Here is a 22,532-nt window from a genome sequence, read left to right on the forward strand (position 1 = left end):
TGTATTTTTGTCTTTTGCAATCCCAGGACCCCATATAAATGTACCAAATGATTTGACTAAAGTCAGTGGTGAACGTAGTCCCCTTCAGCCCTATCCAAAGTTTCCTTCTTAGTATCCACCTTTAAACCTGCCCTAAGTTTTGTGTTTTCCTTAAAAAACTTACCAGCCAGCTGTCTTGCTTAGAATACAAATATTTAATAAAATAATGTGTTTGTTAAAGTGATAGTGAATAAGTCAATTTCTTTGAATATGTATTTTCTTTATTAACTGGATATTCATTATTTATATTCATATGCAATGACACAAAAATCAGTTTTACAGATTTTCTTAATCACTTGTCAAGCCATATGAATTTCTAGGATTGGATAAATTTACAGTATTTTATGTTTCCATCACACAGTGTATTGAACTTTCATTTTTTTAATTTTTATTTTTTTAATTTTTTAATGTTTATTTATTTCTGAGACAGAGAGAGACAGAGCGTGAGTGGGGGAGGGGGAGAGAGAGAGAAGGAGACACAGAATCAGAAGCAGGCTCTGAGCTGTCAGCCTGACGTGGGGCTCGAACTCACAAACCGCGAGATCATGACCTGAGCTGACTGAGCCACCCAGGCGCCCCTGTATTGAACTTTTAAAGTAGTAACTGTTCAAGATTATTCACCATTGGCAAAGCAGCATCTTTTCTTTTTTATTGTCAGTTAAGAGAGGGAGGGTGAAAGCAAATAAATTTAAATAAGCACATTAGGACTATAAAAGAAAATGTAGACAACCCCCCAAATATTAACTTTAATTCTGAGTATGCATACTTTCTCAGCGAAAGAAATGATAGGATCAGAAACTCTGGATTTTTTGAAATTCAAAGTTATCCTTTTATTTTTTAGTTTTTTGGAGCGTGGGTTACTGGTTATTTATTTATTTATTAGCTTAAAATTTAATTTAATTTTAATTCCGGTGTAGTTAACATACAGTGTTATATTAGTTTCAAGTGTATGATGTAGTGATTTAACACTTCCATACATAACCCCATGCTCATGAGGACAAGTGCCCTTCTGAATCCCTATCACCTATTTCATGCATCCCCTCATCTATTTCTGATAATTGTCAGTTTGTTCTCAGTAGTTAAGTGTCTGTTTCTTGGCTTGCTCCTTTCTCTCTCTCTCTCTCTTTTTTTTTTTTTTTACCTCTTGCTCGTTTGTTTTGTTTCCTAAATTCCACCTATGAGTGAAAGCATATGGCATTTGTCTTTCTCTAACTGACTTATTTCATTTAGCATTATACTCCCTGTTTCCATCCAGGTCATTACAAATGGCAAGATTTCATTCTTTATTATGAGTGAATATTCCGTTATGTATGAACACACACACACACACACACACACACCCCTTCTTATCTGTTCATCAATCGATGGACACTTGGGCTGCTTCCATAATTTGGCAATTGTAAATAATGCTGCTGTAAACTTAGGGGTGCATATATCCCTTTGAATTAGTGTTTTTGCATTTGGGGGGTAAATACCCAGTAGCATGATAACTGGATCACAGTGTCTATTTTGTGCCAGTACCATACTGTTTTGTAATATAACTTGAGGTCTGAAATTGTGATACCTGCAGCTTTGCTTTGCTTTTTTCTTTTAAAAAAAAGTTTATTTATTTGGGGGGGGGGGAGGGCAGTGAGAAAGGGAGAGAGAATCCCAAGCATGCTCTGTGCTGTCAGTGCAGAGCTCTGCTCGAGGCTTGGATTCATGAATGGTGAGATCATGACCTGAGCCGAAAATAAGAGTTGGGCACCCAGCCAGCTGACCCAACCAGGTGCCCCACTTTTCTTTTTCAAAATTGCTTTGGCTATTCGGCGTCTTTTGTGGTTCCATATAAATTTTGGGATTTTTTTTGTTCTAGTTCTGTGAAGAATGCCATTGGTATTTTGATAGGGATTGCCTTAAATGTGTGGATTGCTTGGGATAGTAGACATTTTAACAATATTTGTTTCTCTGATCCAGGAGCATGGAAAGTTATCTTTTTAAATTGAAGATAAGAATTAATTGTTAAAATTAAATATTTAGAGATACAAACATTCAAATGGACTTTAAAACTCTTTAAAACTAACAGATATAAACCATTTTTTTAAAAAAGTTACCTAAATAAACATTTTATCAAGGTATAATTTCACTTAGTGAAATAGACTCTTTCTTGCCTGTTCAGTGATTTTTCTTTTCTTCTACATAAGCAAACCCTGCGTAGCTAACACCCAACCTCAAAAGGCTGTCTTTCTTAGTCAGTACTGCTTCCACTCAACAGAAACCAATCTTTGGTGTTTTTTACTGTGTGTTAATTTTGCCTGTTTTTGAACTTTATACAGTTGGAATCATGTAATATGAGCTGTTTTGTGTCTGAGTGTTTTGATCAACCTTATGTCTGCGAGAGTCCTCCATATGTGTATTATTTGTCTCTCCCTTTTCAAATTGTCTGTATTCCATTGTATGTATGATTAGACTACCATTATCTTTTCCATTGTACATGGATTTTGAATATCTTTCCAATTGGGGGGTATAAGAAAGGTTACTGTGAATTGGTTTATATCTTTTGGTAGAAACAAACATTCATTTCTGATGCGTATATGCACAGGACTGGAACCGGGGAATTGTGGAATATGGAAATGTTTAACTTTAGTATAATATATACTTGGAGTGCTTTTAAGGATATTTGGGAAATGTCTATCAGTGTATCTTTTCTTAATGATAGATCTTACTATGAAATGGACTTAATTTTTTCCAACTTTAAGTAAAATCTAAAGTTGTTTTTTAGGAGGTATGAAATTTTTCTGTCCATTAAAAATAAATTGCCCGTTTTCTGATGCCATTATGGTATATATTTAGTCACTGAAACTGAGGTCTGTCCTAACCCTAGGGAAGGAAAATAAGACACAGAACCCTTATATATACTTACTAGTGTAGAAGTACTGAACGTTGATTTTAAAATAAGTTAGATATTTCATATGTAGGGCTTTTATTTTATTCCTGGATTTTTGGATACCTCTTGAATATCTAAAATAATATACCCTTGAGTTACAAAATAATTTGCTTTAGCATTTCTGATAAATATATCTTGCTAACTTTATCCATGTTGTGTTAATCTTTTTGGATATCTAACGTGAAATTATTTATTCTGGAACATAAGGACTTGAGAAATTTTATGTCCATCTTTTTCTCAGTCTTACTATAGAACAGTGCTGTTCATTGAGTAGAAGTTCACACAGAAGAAGGGCGCCTGGGTGGCTCATTCGGTTAAGTGTCCGACTTCGGCTCAGGTCATGATCTCACAGTTCGTGAGTCTGAGCCCCACATCTGACTCTGTGCTGACAGCTTAGAGCCTGGAGCCTGCTTCGAATTCTGTGTCTTCCTTGCTCTCTGCTCCTCCCCTGCTCATGCTCTTTTTCTCCTTCAAAAGTAAATAAAAACATTAAAAATAAATTTTAAAAAAAGTATAGTGTAAGCTACACAAGTAATTTGAAATTTTTCCCTAGGCACATTAAAAGAGGAAAAAGGAACTAATCAATCAATGAAATATTTTATTTAACCCCCATCAGTAAAATACTATCATTTCATTGCGTAATTAATATAAAATTCTGAGATATTTTACATTCATTTTCTCACAGTAAGTTTTTGAAATTCAGTGTATATTTTCATTTATAGCACATCTCAATTCAAACTAGTCACTTTTCCTGCACATTGTTAGAGCTTGGAGTTGAGGCCACTGGCTGGCAGATGAACTTACAGGTGTATATAGTGTGCTGTAGGAGGGGGAAATCTTTTGTTAACACCACAAGGATCTCCGGCTCAGTGAGTGGAATTTGATAGTAATTCTGGCTACAAGCATATAAATAAGTAAGTAAATAAATACATAAATAATTTAATCTTTATTTATTTTTGAAAGAGAGAGAAACAGTGTGCGAGCAGGGGAGTGTCAGAGAAAGAGAGGGAGACACAGAATCCGAAGTAGGCTCCATCTCTAAGCTGTCAGCAGAGCCCGACACGGGGCCTGAACTCATAAGATCATGACCTGAACCAAAGTTGGACGCATAACCCACTGAGCCACCCAGGCATTCCAATAAATAAACATTTTAAAAAATGAAATAAAAATAAAAAAGTTTTAAAAAGGCAAACTAGTCACTTTTCAAATGCTCAGTAGCCACATGTCTATCATATTGGACATCATAGCTATAGTTATATCTTGGGTTTTTTAAAGACCATGTGTTTGCCAAATTCATATCTAATTAAAAGTATCCTTTAAAATCTGGTAGAAAGATGCCATGTTGAAAGCTAATATACCATCTTTTTAGTGGGTCTCAAACAGCCTGGTTTTCCTTCGGTGTTGAAATAAGTAGCGTTTCCATTGTTGAACATCAGATAAAGCAATTAGTCAATGGTTGGGGCACATGTATGGAAAATACACTACCTTTATACTGTACAATTCAAAATCTGTAATAGCAGACTCATATTTTCCACCTTACTCTAGGTTATATGCTGAATAGAATTTTATTCTTTTGTATGTTCCTGTTTTTCCTTTTTTTAATTTTTTTTTGTTTATCTATTTTTGAGAGAGACAGAGACAGAATGTGAGTGGGTTAGGGGCAGAGAGAGAGGGAGACACAGAATCAGAAGCAGGCTCCAGGCTCTGAGCTGTCAGCACAGAGCCCTACGTGAGGCTCGAACTCACCAGCCATGAGATCATGACCTGAGCCAAAGTTGGATGCTCAACCGACTGAGCTACCCAGGCGCCCCCCTTTTTGTCCATTTGGTAAAAGCATGGCTGGTTTTTGTGATAAACTGAATGATGTAACTCCTCTATCTCCTGCATAAAATAGGGCAGTTAAGAACAAATGGTTATATGTATACATATAGATGTATCTATGACTTTTCATTAATTAGGATATTTAAAGGTTACCTAGATTTTAGGGGTAATGTTTCTTCATGTATATATTTGCCAAGTAGGATAAATCAAGATCTATATGCTATCTTATATGAACTTAGATCAGATTTTACCACCAATTTGGCTTGTTTTAAGCTTTTTTAGTGTTCAGACTTCAGAATGTAATTCAGAATGTGGATAAGGTAGTATTGACCTTTGAACATGGTAACACGTGGTGTTGTCATGGGGGATAAAGCTCCTGGATTAATACTTGCTATAACTGTATGTTAGCTGTTACTTTGGGCTCTAGATCTGTGGTAGTTGTTTTATAGTCCTACTCACTTTTTCTTTCCTTTTTAATATATAGTACTACTTCTTCCTTTTTAACGAAATCTATTTTTTTTGACACCCAGTTCTTTAAAAAACAAATTTTTTTTTAACATTTATTTACTATTGAGAGACAGAGAGACACAGAGCGTGCGCAGGGGAGGAGTAGAGAGAGGGAAGACACAGAATCTGAAGCAGGCTCCAGGCTCCGAGCTGTCAGCACAGAGCCTGACGTGGGGTTCGAACTGTGAGATCATGACCTGAGCCGAAATCAGTCACCTAACCAACTGAGCCATCCAGGTGCCCCGACACCCAGTTCTAACATTATATATTATTGGCTACTTTTTTTAGAAAAAGTATCTATTTATTTTGAGAGAGAGAGAACATGAGTAGGGCAGGGACAGAGAGACAGAATCCCAAGCAGGCTCCTTACTGTCAGCACAAAGCCCTGTGCGGGGCTTGAACTCCCCAACTGTGAGATCATGACCCGAGCCCAGACCAAGAGTCAGACACTTAACCGACTGAGCCACCCAGGGTCCCCTGGCCACTTTTTGAAAAAGAAAATCATTCCTCTGCTCTTAAGCCTTCATCTTAGTAGTAGTAAAATTAAAGTTCTTGTATTAGCTGGTAAGGCTGTGGCATCTTCTTGATGAGGCCTAGCCTGGTAACCACTCAAGGTGGAAGCCTCCCCTCTTGCCTTTTTTACTTCTTTTCTTTTTCCACAACACTTAGCCACCTTTAAGACTACCATGAAATTAATTTTTAAAAAATTATTGGTTACTGATTATTTTCCTCTTCTGTAGCGAAAGCTCCCTGAGGGCAGGAATCTTTTTATGTTGTGTCGTTCATCCCTAACATATCTGAAAGAACCTAGAGTGGTGCTGGGCATCAGTTGATATAGCCACTATTGAACACAATGATTATGGAACCATATGATCCAGTAGTCCTGCTTCTGGGTATATAACAAAACAAATTGAAATTAGGATCTTGAAGAGGTATCTGCACTCTTGGGGCTCATTGCAGCACTATTGGCAATAGCCAAGACACGGATAAAGAAGATGTGGTATTTCCATATAATGGAATTATTCAACCTTAAAAAAGAAGGAAATCCTGTCATTTGTGACAACGTGATGAACTTATAGGACATTATCCTAGGTGAAATAAGCTAGACAGAAGAACATGACCTCACTTATATGAGGAACCCAAAATAGTCAGACTCATAGAAGCAGGGAATAGAATGGTGTTTACCAGGAATTGGGAGGAGGAAACTGAGGTTTTGGTCAAAAGTACAAACTTTAAATTACACAAGAGGTATAAATCCTAAAGACCTGTACAGCATACTACCTATGGTTAACAATACTGTATTTTATATTTAAAAAATTGCAAAGAGGTAGATCTTATGTTAAGTGTTCTTACCATACAAAAAATAAAGAGGGCAGGAGGAAACTTTTCAAGGTGTTGGATGTATTTATGGCATTGACTGTGGCAGTGATTTCATGAGTCTGTGTTTACCTCCAATCTCATCAAGTTGTACAGCTTTTTGTGTATCAATTATACCTTTAAAAATTATTGTTTTTTAATGATAGGCATCTAGAAGGAGCTCATAAGTATTTATTGAGTAAATATTTCTTGAATGCATGGAGAAGATACACTTTTTTCCAATCCTGAAAATGTGCCTTAGGAATTTTCTAGGGATAGGGAATATTTAAAGCACGAGGAAACAAAGATCTTCAGTTGTATATATAATAATACATTTTGATAGTTTGAATTAGTTGAAAGTAGTTTATTTCTCAGACTGATACGTATGTGCCTACGAAAGGTAGCATGTAACTATGTGGTTTCAAAAAGTAGGGTTTATAATTGTGGTCAGGTAATTTATCTTTTGGGTACTTACATGTATATTTTTTCATTTGGATCATAAAAATAATGTTATCAGAGAAGGATATTTATAAGATACTTTTTTTGTTCTTGTGAAATATAGAGACATACATCGTAGTTTGGTATCTTAAAATTAGTATGAACCAAATAGACCTTGATAGTTTTTAAGAAGTGATTTCTATCTAGTATAGATTGTCTTTCGTTGTATATAGATATTTTCTAATTGTAGTTGTTGAAAGTTTTATTTTTAGGCCACCTACAATAAATGTTTTTAAAATAATACAAAAATGTAATCAAAGCCTTATATTAAGAAATTGTATATGCTACCTGAGAATATATTGAAAGCAGATATTATACATGTTTTTTCCTTTGTAGAATAGGTAACTTTATGCAATCATTTAACCAAAGTTTTCATGCAAGTGTGTTTATAAGTGTTTGGTTTTATTTTATGCCTTCATATATCAGCACATGATATATATGACTATTTCAGTAATCATTTTCATTAGAACAGGAAGAATTATGAGTTTGGGTTTATTTTTTTCTCTTTCCACTGTCATCTTCCAAATTCAAGTATTAGTACTTCATGATTGTTACTGCAGTAGCTTTCTAACTGGTCTTTTTTTTTTTTTTTTGCCATTTAGTTTTTATTATTCACATTGTATATACTATAGATGGTAAATCTTTCTGAAGTATCATAACTCTAAACAAAGACCTTTGCCTATAAGAAAAAGGCCAAGTCCTATTTTTATCTGGCTCCTACTTCTCAGCATCATATTCCATTTGCCTTATCCTTAAAGACGTTAAAGTGCACATTTCTTAGACGGCCACACTGGTTTCTCAGTCTTCATCATCAGTGTCTTGTGATCACCGTTCATTTTCTTTTACCAGAACGCTCCCCATTCTGTGATTTGAGTAATCACACCGAAGTGCCCTCTTACACTCTCCCTTAGTTGATGAGTACCATTCACACTGCATTTATTTTATTCATCTCTTCTGAAAGACTGTAAACTTCTAAGGGGAAGGGACCATGTCTTTTATAAAGTTGTGATGGGTAAAGCACTCAGCTTTCTGCCATATATATATATATACACATATATATATATATATATATATACACATATATATGTATATGTATATGCATATATGTATATGTATGTATATGTATGTATATGTATGTGTATGTATGTATATGTATATGTATGTATATGTATATGCATATATATGTATGTATATATATATATGTATATATATATATATATATATGGTTATCAATCAAAATGTCGTTGAAATAACTCCTCCAGGGTGTATCCCGGAGCTCTAGAAATAAGAAAAGGATAAAAACTCATCCCATGTTATGTGACGCAAGTCACTTGAACTTACTGTGCAACAGTTTTCTGTGTGAAGGTGACATGATGGCATGTGTGTTAGAAATTTGTAGGTTCTGGGGTGCCTGGGTGGCTCAGTCGGTTAAGCGTCCGACTTCGGCTCAGGGCATGATCTCGTGGTCCGTGGGTTCGAGCCGCGTCGGTCTCTGTGCTGACCACTCAGAACCTGGAGCCTGTTTCAGATTCTGTGTCTCCCTCTCTCTCTCTGACCCTCCCCCATTCATGCTCTGTCTCTCTCTGTCTCAAAAAAGTAAATAAACATTAAAAAAAAAAAAAAAAAGAAATTTGTAGGTTCCAAAGTGTGGGCTAAGTGTTCATGAAAGTACTCAAACTGTATCTTGTTGACTACATAAGTTTCTTTGTTTTTATGTAAAACATATAGAATGTTGTTTTGTTTCTTACCTGAATAATGGCAAGATTGATTTAATGTGTTAGCTGAATGTTTACTATAATAAGTCTCTTTACTATTCATCTGAAACAAGAAAGAAAATAGGCCTGTGGTGAAAGTAATAAATTACCTGTGTGAAATGCAACAGTTTCAGAGATGAATGGATTTAAAAGTTTTGTTAACACCTTTCCAAAATTGATCCTTAATTCATCGTATGTTTGAATTACATGGAGTAAAATACATTTTTTGAAGGGCATCATCTCATAGATTTCCATAAATTTCTCAAAGGTGACCCCATCCCTGTCAATTCTATTTCCTAGGAGTATTTAAAATTAAATAGCTTACCTGGCTAGCGGAGGTTCTAAACGAGACTGAATTTGGGATGGTAAATTCTTTTTTAAATTTAATTGGGGTATAGTTCTTGTACTAAGAACAGTATGTAGGATTGGAGTAAGTTTCTGATTTTTGGAGATTTTTTTTTCTTAAAAACAAATCTGGATATTGTGTATATCTGGGTTATAACTGTGAATTAGTTCAAAGAAGAAGAGAGGTTGAGGTTGAGGGGGGAAACAAGTTTCATAGAACCAGCATCTTGAGGCATCAATACTGTGATCATCCGTAGACCCTGAAAATATGAGCCTGTATGTTCTTTTGTGTTTAAGTGCTCAGATGTTGGTGACACGAATTGGTAACAGAGACTGAATTTGTAAGGAGGAAGCAATGAGTGCGGTTTCTAAGTCTTCCTTACTCGTGACAAAGTATGATGTGCAATTTGGAAACTGTTCTGTTGGCAACTAAGCAGATTTGGGAAGTTAACCTTATAGGCCGCCCAGGCATATTTTAGGTGGTCATTACAGAGAGCCCTTGTTTTATTACCTAGGTCATAATAGAAAATACTTAGCCTTTTAAATTTTTTAATGGTGACTAAAAATTTGATCATTTGGTTTTATTTTATGATACAGACAAAAATTCAGAAAGAAGTCTAAGTGTATATCCTAATTGAAATGGATATAACCTGACCATGAATGTTATCAATGTTACTTTGACATATGTGTTAAAAATATGTGCATAGAGTTTGTATTAATACTGAATTTGTGCTGATTTACTATTTTCATAGTAATTTCAGTAAATAAGAAATAGATAAATAATACTTTCATTTCATTAAGTACTCCCATGAGTTTCTGTTAAGGGTGAACAGTATTTCTTGGAAAGTTACAATTTAAGCCTAGTCTGGTGACCACAGAATGCTATTTACTTAGCTTTTAAGTCTTTCGCAATAGTGTAACTTGAGAGAAAGCAGCAGTAGTTGTTTTGTTTCTTTGTTTTATATATATATATATACACATATATGTATATATATATATACATTATATACATATATGTGTATATATATATATATACACATATATGTATATATACACACACACACACATACACATATACATACACACCCAAAGGATATACAGTTGACCCTTGAACAACATGGGGGTTAAGGGGACTGATCCCTGGCACAGTTGAAAATCTGTAACTTTTGACTACCCCCAAACTTAACTCCTAATAGCCTACTGTTTATCAGAAGCCTTACTGACAACATAAACATTTTATTAACACATACTTTATAAACACATATTTTATGTGTATTATATACTGTAGTCTTACAATAATACTTAACTTAAATTTTTTGGTATTTCTAGCTTACATTGGTTGATCTGTTTTTTTTTTTTCAAAATGTTGCACATCTCCAAAAAAATTTCCAATATATCTATTGAAAGAGTGTGTACCTGCGCAGTTCAAACCCATGCTGTTCAAGGACCAGCTGCATTTCTCTTTTACCTATTGTGCAGATACTAAGAGTAACCACTATTATGGCCACAGTTTCACACCGTGACATGGAAAATGCTGGTCTTTAGAGTCATAAGATTTATATTTGAACCATAGCTTACCAAACAGACTGTTAACAAATCATTTCACCCGAGCCTCAGTTTCCTAATCTGTAACCTGAGCTATAACCTACATCAAAGGAATATTATGCAGAGTAAATGAGGAAATAAAATTTGTTGTCACCAGTGTAATGTTCTCGAAGGATAGTGTTGTACTCGCAATATTGTTAATTCTGTATGTTCCAGAAGAAATAAAATAGGTGATGACTGTTGATGATTGCTGTTTTACTCAATAGCACACTCTTCTAAATAAAGACCGCTGTTCCACACATTTTGCATTTTTCTTTCTTTGCTTCTATTCCACTTGAAGAGTATTCACAAACCCTGCTCCACGCATTTGAACTCCTTTCAAGTTTAAACCAGTTACCATCTGCCACCTACTGACCCAGTTCTCTGTACTTCCTTCAACCCTGCTCTCCCCATACACACTTGCTTATTTTTGTTGGCTGATTAAATTGGCCTTCAGTTGATTTTTCCAAAGATCTGGATTAATACAGGGTTAGAAACAGCAGCTTCCAAATGTGTTTGAACTATCAAGCAAGGTGCATAGGAGCCAATAGTAATACTCTTTTTTTTTTTTTTTCCCCTCTAGGGAAGACAGTTGTCAGGGGAAACAAGTAGTAAAACCCCAAATGGACTTGCTTTTTCTTTCGTTGTACAGCAGTTCTGGGTTTTCAAAGTGATTTCTGCCTCCATACTCAAGTGAAGAAAGTTTTCAGTATAAAGTATGAGTTTGTAAAGTGACTCACCACATATGAAGGTGCTTCAAAATGCATGCCCTGAACTACTATTTGAATTTTTATAGGTTTGCAGTTTTGCTGACTGCAAGAAAATAAAAGGCCTGGTGCCAGTTCTTACTAGGTCAAGATTTATTTTAAAGGATCAACATTTCCTCAGGTTTTTTGGTATTTGCAAAAGTCCTAGAGATTTTCCTGCAAAAAGACTTAATAGGCTTTATTCCAGTAAGGAAAATTCAGAATGCTTGTGCCATGGTAGTAACAAAAGCAATATATTTGGTGAATTTGTTTAAATACATTGCCAGAAGCCAGACTACCCTAAAGATGTATTTTTATTTAAAGAGGCTCATGGGGGCAGCAAGGACTAGTAATTGTATTTGTATAGCTCTAGGTGCAGAAAATTTGACCAGTGATTTAAAAACAGACTGTTAGTCTTTCATGAAATGGTCAGGAGATGGGTTGACCAAGGTGATTGGTCTGACACTGTGGAGGCTTACTTCAGTAGCGGTTTGTGAAATGAATTATAAAAGCACACTGACCTGAATTTGAATCCCGGGCCTGCTCCTTAGCTGTGGTGTGACTTTGGACAAGTCATTCCACTGCTCTGAGCCTTACCTTCTTCAGCTGTAAGGTTGAATAGTATCTATTTTATAGATAATGATTAAGTGAGTTAATGTATGACTTAGTATAATTGTCAAAAACTGGCATTCACTTGCCAACCAGTTAATAAAAGTTAATTATAATGGCTGGGAGTTAACCCTCCAAGTAGTTGTTTTAAAAGCTTGCATTCCTGAAAGTACACTTACCAGGACTAGCACTGAGTAATGCGTAGAATTGTTGAATCACTATATTGTACACCTGAAACTGTAACACTGGATATTGACTATACTGGAATTAAAGTAGAAAGCTTTGGGGCGCTTGGGTGGCTCAGTTGGTTAAGCGCCAGACTTTAGCTCAGGTCATGATCTCACGGTTTGTGGGTTTGAGCCCCACGTCGGGCTCTGTGCTGACAGCTCAGAGCCTGGAGACTGCTTCGGATTCTGTGTCTCCCTCTCTCTCTGCCCCACCCCTGCTTGTGCTCGCTCTCTCTCTCAAAAAGTGAATAAACATTTAAAAAAAATTGTTTTTAAAAAAAGTCGAAACTTCATTAAAAAAATTGCATTCCCTATTGAGAGGCATTAAAGTATAGAAATATATTTGAGGTTTCTTAAAAATCTTAAGGAAGCCACATTAGACTCAAAGCAGTATTTATAGGTAATAGATTGAATTTGACAAGCATTGAGACACTATGGTGTGGTGGTTTTATACAAGTGTGAATCCTAACTCTGCCACTTACTTTGTTGGCTTTGACTAATCATCTTACCTCCTAAGGCTCAGTGTTCTCATCTGTAAAATGGGGATAACTTTATAGCGTTGTTTTGAGAATTGAAAGAATTAAATCATAGGGGTGCCTCAGTCGGTTAAGCGTCTGACTTCGGCTCAGGTCATGATCTTACAGTTTGTGAGTTCGAGCCCCGAATTGCGCTCTGTGCTGACAGCTCAGAGCCCGGAGCCTGCTTCTGATTCTGTGTCTCCTTCTATCTCTGCCCCTCCCCCACTTGTGCTTTGTCTTTCTCTGTCTCTCAAAAATTAAAAGAAAAAAGAAAGAATGAAACCATAGAAAGCACTTAATGTCATTCTTGGCACATACTGTGCACAGTAAGTTTTAGTTTTTCTTGTGAGTCCATAGATACCTTTTTGGACATGGCCTTGAGTACTTGTGAGAAATAAAATTCTGAATTTTTTTTTGATGTAATAGTTAATGTTGGAATTTTAGAATTAATACATTTTTTTCGTTTGTATAATGCTTATCTAGTTGACTTAAATTAAGATAAAACACTAAAATGTTTGAATCTCCTATAGTCAAAATAACAATTCGTATTTGGAGAAACAAATTTTTAAATATCATCTGCTATAGTCTAAATGTTTATTTTCTTCTCAAAATTCGTATGTTGAAATCCTAACCCCCAAGGAGATGGTATTGGGAGGTGGTGCCTTTGGGAGTGATTAGGTCGTGAGGGTAGAGTCCTCACAGTGGGATGAGCTCCCATATAAAAAAGGCCTGAAGGAGATCCCTTTCCCTTTCTGCCACTTTAGGTATAGTGAAAAGATGGCCATCTATGAGTTAGAAAGCTAGATTCTCACCAGATGCTGCACCTGCATGCATGGGGATCCTAGACTTACCAACCTCCAAAACTGTGAGAAATAAATGTCATTTATAAGCAACCCAGTCCATGTTATTCCATGTCAGTAGCCTGACTGGACTAAGATAGCATCCATTGTTTGGAATAATTCCATGGCTCTATACTTTTAATCCAGTTTTTATTCATGTTTCTGCTTTCCTTCCTCTTCATTGCCTGAGAGTAACCCAAAGGAGAAGCAGGGTAGAGCAGGATGAGGCAGGATTGCCAATAGATACTCAGCCTTCCCATGATCAGATATACTGTCGGGACTAACGTCCTCAGTTAAATTGATTCGTGAATACTTTTTGGTTTAAACAGCAGAATAATTTTGGTTGCTTTTTTTACTGTTGTAGTGTATGCTGAGAAGATTTTAAAGGAAATTTCTACTTTTCCCAGCATCTTTCAATAATTTTTTTAAGAGCTGTAAATCAGTAAATTTTCAGTTTGACAGCTAATAAAAGATTGGTAATTAAATACCTACCATATATTATAGGTATTATATTAAGGGTAGAGTTAAGTTTATCCTGTATGAAGTTAATTTTTTATATCTTCTATTTGGGGCCCATGATGTCTAAAGTGAGTTGTTTAATAGCATAGGGGTTTTACATGTGTAGAAATTTTCTAAGTTTATAAGACTTTTATGAGGAAACACTGTAGTTTGGTAGGTTCTTACAGTGAGAACTCAAAGTTAGAGTTTCGGATAGATAAAGCTTTGATTTTGTTACTAACGGTTTGGCTTTGAGGTAAAAATCAAAACCTGATGACTGTTAGCCCTTTGACACAAACCATTACTGACCCACAACCTCTCTTCCCTTCCAACCTAGAATTACTTCAAAGAGGAAGGGGAACATGTGAGATCAACTAGAAAGCTAAATTGCCAGTGTGTATACACACACAAAGGAAGTGTAGTTATTTGTGTTTAATCCATCATGTCCTGATTTTGTTTGGCCTTGGGACCTTCCACCTCCCTCTTACCACCTACCATCCTCTCTCCCTCCTTCCCTTTCTTCCTTCCTTTGGATAAGTACTGAGAGTTCTGCAGATCCTTGTTAGGCATATGGTGGTTTAGAGCACATTTTACTATTTAGATTATTTCAAAGCTCTATATTTGGATTGCCTTTGCTTTGGTCATATGTTTATTTTCAACTCTTAATTAAGAACACACTGTTTATAAATTAATTCCTGTGAGAAAATATGACTCATATTAGGAGATCTTGTTTTATTGTCATATGACATGTTCTGTAAGGCATGCAGCTTAATAGAAAGGGGGGGGCACCTGACATCCATCTTCATTTTAGTTTGACTTAACACACTGCAGGAAACCGTGTAATAATTGTAATTTTTTTTTTTTTAGTGTTTATTTATTTTTGAGAGACAGAGACAGCATGAGCGGGAGAGGGCAGAGAGAGAGAGGGAGACCCAGAATATGAAGCAGGCTCCAGGCTCTGAGCTGTCAGCCCAGAGCCCGACGCGGGGCTCAAACTCACAGACCGCGAGATCATGACCTGAGCCGAAGTCGGACGCTCAACCGACTGAGCCACCCAGGCGCCCCCATTTGAAATTTTTTTTTGTGTTAATTAAAATATAAGTAATAGAAGACATTACCAAAATAACTTAAACAGTAGGGGATATATCATCCTACCCAACATGAACAGGTGGGTAATTAATTGTCATAGTGGTGTTATCAGGAACCCACATAGTATTTTCCATTTTTCTATACTGTTGCCTTGAGTGTTTTGGCAAACTTTGGTTAAGATGGACATTTTTCCATGCTACTTTTTTTTTTTTTTAAAGTGAGAAAAACATTTCCAAGTAAACTTCATTGGCCATAATTGCATCATATGCCTGTGCTTAAACCCCTGATTGGCATAGTAAACATTACTTATCTAAGTGGCTTGACCTAATCAGGATTCACCTAAGAGAAAGAGGGTGAGTGTTCTGCCAGCAAGTAAGGTAAGGGGACGTGTGTCTTTGAGAGGGCTCCTGAAGTGGATGACACAGCTAGGGAAGGTCACAGTTTTGTTAATTTCTTCAGCCTTCCTCATGAGATCACAAAATATAGACAGTCACGCTTTGATTCATTCGATATATGTTTATTGAGTATCTACTGTATTCCATTTATTCTCTGTCCTAAGAGCAGTGAGCAAAAAGGGGAAAAATTGCTGCCCTCTTGAAGCTTACATTTAATTGATGAGATAAACAGTGTAAAGCAGTTCAACTTCATGATATCTTATGAGCAGTACTGAGTAAAAACTGAACTGGAGAAGGGAACATGGAAGGTCTGGGGCAGGGGTGTATGAAATTGTAGATTATGTCCAGAGAAGGTGTCGCCTAGAAGATGACTTTCATATAAAGGAGGAGATGGTGCGAGAGCCAGTGTACAGCTCTTTGGGGAGAAGAGTATTCTAGTCAGAGCCCCTGTGGGTGAACGAGGGAGAGTCACAGGAAGTGAGGTCAGAGTGGGGAACCGCTGCACACTTTTGAGCAAAGGACTGACTCAGTAAAGCATTTTCACAGAATCACTTTGGCAGTTTGGTTTGACTAGGCCAAAAGGCATTACAAACAGAAGCAGGGAAGCCAGTTAGGAAGCTATTATAATAATCCAGGAGAAATGATGGTGATTTGAATGGGGGCAGTGAGTAGTTGGATTCTAGATATTTCCAAGGCAAAGCCTACAGGATTTGCTGATAAATTGGGTGGGGCCCATGAGAAGTGGAGAGGCATTTAGGATGGCAGCCAGGTTTTTGGCCTGAACAGTTAAAAGAATGGAGTTGATATTATCTGAGATTAGGAAGAACAGGGACTCAGTTATTGACATGTTAAGTCTGAGATGTCAAATAAACAATTTATAGATGTCAAATGGAGATGTCAAATAAAAAATGGATATATACATATTTCTTGAAGAGGGATCAATACATATATTTTAGAAGTATGACATTGGCCATTAATAGGGAATGGCTTTTAAAAGAATATAAATTAAAAAAAAAACAATAAGGGGGGAATAGGAAATAGAGAAATAAAGTATATATGGGGACATATATTTTATATTTCATTGAACAAATACAAGGAAATATTGGAAGTAATTTAAAAAAAATTAATCTTTATTTAGTTTTGAGAGAGACAGAAACAGAGTGTGAGTTGGGGAGGGTCAGAGAGAGAGGGAGTCACATAATCTGAAACAGGCTCCAGGCTCTGAGCTGTCAGCACAGAGCCCAACGCAGGGCTCGAACTCATGAATTGTGAGATCATGACCTGAGCTGAAGTCGGACGCCCAACCGATTGAGCCACTCAGGTGCCCTGGAAGTAATTTTAAAATAGAGATTCAAAGAAGCATTTATATACTGAGCATTTATTTAGTGCCCAGTGTATTCTAGTATATATTTATTCTTTCTATCAATACCTCATTTAGTTTTTGTTTGTTCCCTGTATAACATGATGCAACAGTCCATCTAAAGGACGCATGTTGTTAACAAATAGGCTGTTGTCCCCACCCCAGCTTCCTTAGCCTGTTAAGTATTGTGCAGCTTGTTAAGTAATGTTCACGCATATCATTTAATAGTTATCTAAGCCAAGAGAAAGAATTGCCGTGATACACACACACACACACACACACACACACACACACACACACAAACACGTACACTATGTATGTATCAAGACAAGTGACTTTTCTTTTGAAAAAGAATTAGTGCAAGATGCCTTTTAACCAGATTATTGTATTTGTTTGTGTTTAACAAGAATGCAGCACATAGCTAAGATTTTCAATCTGTATTGCATAAAATTCTGAGAAGCATCTTATAAAGTACCTTTTATATTATAGGTACTCAATAAATATTTCTAACTTATTTTTAAACTTTTAAAAATATTTTACTGCATGAGGTAGGTGTTGCTTGATAATATGTACCCTATGTTTAATGCAGGGTTGTGGAGAAAATTGAATTACCCTGGGATTTGTCAGATAAAAGTACTACATAGTAAATATAAGGAGTTGTTTATTGTGCAAAAAAAATTCTGCTCTTTAATGTGCATTAGGCTTTTCTGCCAATCAGGTGAATATGTGACCACTAGCCTATATACCAATGAGGGGAAATGTTTATAATTAAAGGGGAAATACTGTTTGTTCAGAATGAAGTATATTGAATTACTTCCGTTTGCCTATTTCTCGTGTTAAGTAATTTGTTGCAAAATGACCATCTCCCATAAGAGAGTTCTGCAAATTTGCAGTAATTAAGCTAGCATTTATACTAGTTTTGAGACCAGATTGATGATAGATAAGAATTAGGCTCATTTTTTGGTTGACCAAGCTCTAAGTTTTTATCTATACATCTGCTTCCCAGTTCTTTGGAGTGTATCTCTTTATATACTCCTTTGCTTTTTTTTAAAAAGGAGAGTTAGGAAAATCTGTTGCCCAGCAATTAACATTTGTTCATGGGTGCAACTTAAGATGCATACCTAACTAATATTCTTATCAAAGTAAAACTCTAATTTGCCACAATGTGGCGCTTATTTTTTACTATGCAAACAGGAATATATTAATATTATAAAGCATAATATTAAAATGATCTACCAGCCAACATGGAACTAGAGCTTTACTAATAAGGTTGCATCTATTAGCATATACCTCTTGCCTGTACCTCTGCTCTTACTGCTCTCCCTGACCCCCCCAATCACTCTTCAATTTTTTTATGATTTACTTTTTAATAACACTGGTTTTAATCCATGGATCTTTAAGTAATATGCTGTTTAATTTTCCTTTTTTTTTAAGTTTTATAAAAATGGTGGCATATATAGTCTGAGATCTGCTTCTTTTGCTCATTATGGTCTTTTAAAATTTATTTATTGTTGTGTGTAGTTGTAGTACATTTATTTCACTGCTGAGTAATATTTCATTGTATGAATTTATTTATTGTCTTAGCAGTAGACATCTGGATTGTTGCTGTTTCGTATTTTTTTTTCTTGTTTGCTTGTCTTATTTATTTTTGGTGTATCTATATTGAAGTTGGTGTACATCTGTACACTGATATATATATATATATATATCCGCACATGAACATACACACACACACACACACACACACACACACACACACACTGAATTGTTTATTGGGCCAAGAAATTCTGCTCTTTAGGATGGATTAGGCTTTTCTTATCATACTTCTGACCAATCAGGTGAATATGTGACCACTAGCCTTTATGACCAGTGAGGGGAAATGTTTATAATTAAAGGGGAAATACCGTTTGTTCAGAATGAAGTGTATTGAATTACTTCCGTTTGCCTATGTCTCGTGTATATATGTAGCTATTGGACACATTGCTAATGTCTGTATTCTTTTATATGTGTTCTGGTGCACATGTGTAAGACTCTAGAAAATATACCTAAGAGTAGAAGTGTAGAGAATTATGTGAGTATCATATGAGTACATTATGCAATTATATGAGTCAGTGCCAATTGTTTTCCAAAGTCATTGGACCAGTTTCCATACCACTTACAATATCACAGAAGCTCCCAGTGAACCAAATCATTGCTGAAACTTGGAAATCTCGGGCTACGTAATTTTTCTTAATATAGCAGCTACAAAATGGAACCTTATTGTGGTCTTAATTTGCCTTTCTGTGATTGCTAATGACGTCTGGAACATCTTTTCATGCGACTACTCACCATTGGTATTTTTCTTTCATGAATTGCTTGTGTATGTCTTCTATGCATTATATACTTAAAACTATGCATTAAATATATTTATTTTTATATTTAAAAAATTTTAAGTAACAGCACATGGAAAAGTTTTAAGTACAATAAAGGAGAAAATTTTTCCCCTGAAGATTTGATTTGATGCCTCATCACCCCTGAATAAATGAGTGTATATTTCCTACAAACAAGGACATTGTCCTATAAGACACAATAAAGCCATCAAAATCAGGAAATTAACATTGATGCATTACTACCATCTAATCCTCAGATCTCATTCAATTTTCACAAGTAGTCCCAATAATGTCCTTTATAGCAAAAGGATCTAGTTTAGAAGCACGCCTTGCATTTTACTTGTCACATCTTTTCAGTCTCCTTCAATCTGGAACAGTTCTTCAGTGTTTGTTTGACTTTCAAGACCTTGGCACTTTTCAAGACTATACAGTATTGGCCACTTATTTTGTAGAATGTCTCTTCTTTATGTTTGTCTGCTGTTTCCTAATGACTAGATGCAAGTTATGAACACTTGGCAGGGATATCACAAACGTTATGGTCTGTCTTCTCTTTGTATCTTATCAAGTGGCACGTGATTTTCATTTTGACCCTTTACTATTTATATTAACTTGATTAAGATGGTGTCTGCCATGTTTCTTTCTGTGAAATTACTCATTTTCCCTTTGTGTTTAATAATTGTTTTGTGTGGAGATACTGTGAAACTGTGTGACTCTCTCCTTCCTGATCAAACTTTAATTAATTTCTCTGTATCAGTATGAGTTAATGATTCTGTATATTATTTCAATGAGCTATAATCAGTTACTGTTGTTATTTTGATGCTCATCTTGCCCTGATTTAGCCAGTGGGATCCTTTTAAGTTGGCTTCTGTGTCCTTTTGACATGCCACTCATCAATCATGCTGCTGCTACTTCCAATTCCATTTCTTTCTATAACAGTGAGATTAATCTAAATTTATTTACTTATTAACCTAAATTTATTTACTTATTTGATCAGTCCCACTGTATGTGATGAACCTGCCATATTCCTTGGACCCTCTTCCCCAAATTCAGTTTGAGCTTTGAAGACCCTTCATGTGGAAGCCTTCCTCACCAGGTTTGGATTCCTACAGTATACAGCACAGTGCGTCTTTTAATGGGCACCTTCCTCCCCCTGAGCAGGCATTGACATCTGCTGTTAGATCACTGCTGTACAGGGTCCTGCTCAACCCACACTAGTCTGCCAAAGCTTGAACTCTGACTCTCATGCCACATGGTTGTCTCTACTCTCCACAGGCACTGCCTCATCCTGTTCAGGCCCTCACACCCTTAATTAGGGATACTTTTTTACATTTTGCCTATTTTTAATTAAAATGCTGTGGGATACACACACAGACACACAGGCACACACACACATACATTCTGGGTACCAAAATTTTCTTAGTCCGTGTGCTTCGTGGTATTGTAATCTTACTTTTCCTTATTGTATTTACAGATGAAAGGAGATGTTTAATTATAATATAGTTCAATTTATTAATCACATGCTTTATGGTTAACCCTTTCTGTGTCTTAAGTTTTAAACTTTTTTTCATACTCTGAGTTCATAATGATAGTCTCTTATGTTTTATTTAAAAAAATAGTAAAGACTTGTCTTCTCTACCTAAAATTTTAATCTCTCTGGAATTTATTGTTTCTATATTGTACAAGCGTGGTCTAGTTTCTTTTTCCCCCCAAATGAATAACCAATTCCCTCAGCACTGTTGAATGATTCCTATGATTCCTCCTTTCTTCAATGATTTGCAGTGTGACTTTTGTCAAATACCGTTTTTCTTATATGTGAAGGTCTGGTTCTTTTCCAACAGCTTGTTTCTTTTCCAGAAACACACTAATTTCATTAGGACAGCTTTATGATAGATCTCGGTATAGGCAGGGCCAGTTCCCTACTGGATTCTATTTCTGGTTGGATGGCTTGTCCATTTGGGCTTTGGTGCTCCACTGTGAATTTTAGAATCAACTTATAAAACCTTTTGGATTTCAGTTGGCATTGCATTAAATATATTAGTCCAATTTGGGGAAAATATCGTCATTTTATGATACAGAGTTTTTCTGTCATATCATGAACGTGGTATGTCCTCTTATTTATTTAGCTTGTATTTAATGTCTCCCAATATATTTTCAAGTTACTTTTATTCTTAGATATATTTTGTCGTTGGGTGTTCTTAAAATGTTATTTTCTGTTTGTTACTGGTTTGTAAAAATACGGTTGACTTTTAAAAAATGATTTATAATTAGCCACCATGAACTGAACACTAACATACCTGTTTAAATAAATGTTAGACATGCCCAAAAGCGAATAGCAAGATTAGAAATCTAGATTTTTACTCTGAAATTTCTTTTGATGTTTTAATAAATCCTAGGTTAATAGTCCTCTTTTAAATAGATTTATTGAAATACAGTTCACATACAATAAAATTTACCCATTTCAAGTGTTCTTTATAGTCACGCAGGTATGCGACCAACACCACCATCCATCTGATTTATGAACATTTTCATGACCCTAATAAGAAACTCCATACCCATTAGCAGTCACTCCCCATTCCTGTCCTTCCTCACTCCCAGCCCTAGGCAACTAGTACGAATCCGTTTTCTGTTTCTGAATTTGCCTATTCTGGATATTTCACATGAATGGAATCATAATACATGGGTTTTTTTTGTGACTGGCTTCTTTCACTCAGTATAATAATTTTCAGGGTTCATCTATGTTGTAGCATGTATTGATACTTCATCTTTTTTTTTTGGCTGGATAATATTCTATTGTATTGTATATATCATATTTTGTTCACCCATTCATTAGTTGATAGACACTTAGATTGTTTCCAGTTTTGGGTCATTATGAATCATGCTGTTATGAACATGCAGATACAGATATTTATATGGACATAAGTTTTCATTTCTCTTCTATTTATACCTAGGGGTTAGAATTTCTGGGTCATATGGTAATTCTATGTTTAACTTTTAAGGAACTGCCAAACTGTTCTCCTTAGCAGTTGTACCATTTTACATTTCCACCAGCAGT

The 22,532-nt window shown here is 35.7% G+C and overlaps 1 non-coding gene across 1 annotated transcript; it reads left to right on the forward strand.

The window, feature by feature from the left end:
- The first annotated feature begins 3,715 nt into the window (after window positions 1-3,715).
- LOC111556438 lies at window positions 3,716-3,869 on the forward strand. The gene has a single exon (XR_002735910.1). It is a non-coding gene; the product is annotated as a small nucleolar RNA SNORA62/SNORA6 family (small nucleolar RNA).
- The last annotated feature ends 18,663 nt before the right edge of the window (window positions 3,870-22,532 follow it).

This window comes from Felis catus, chromosome C2, assembly GCF_018350175.1.
Source record: "Felis catus isolate Fca126 chromosome C2, F.catus_Fca126_mat1.0, whole genome shotgun sequence".
NCBI classification, from domain to species: Eukaryota; Metazoa; Chordata; class Mammalia; order Carnivora; family Felidae; genus Felis; species Felis catus.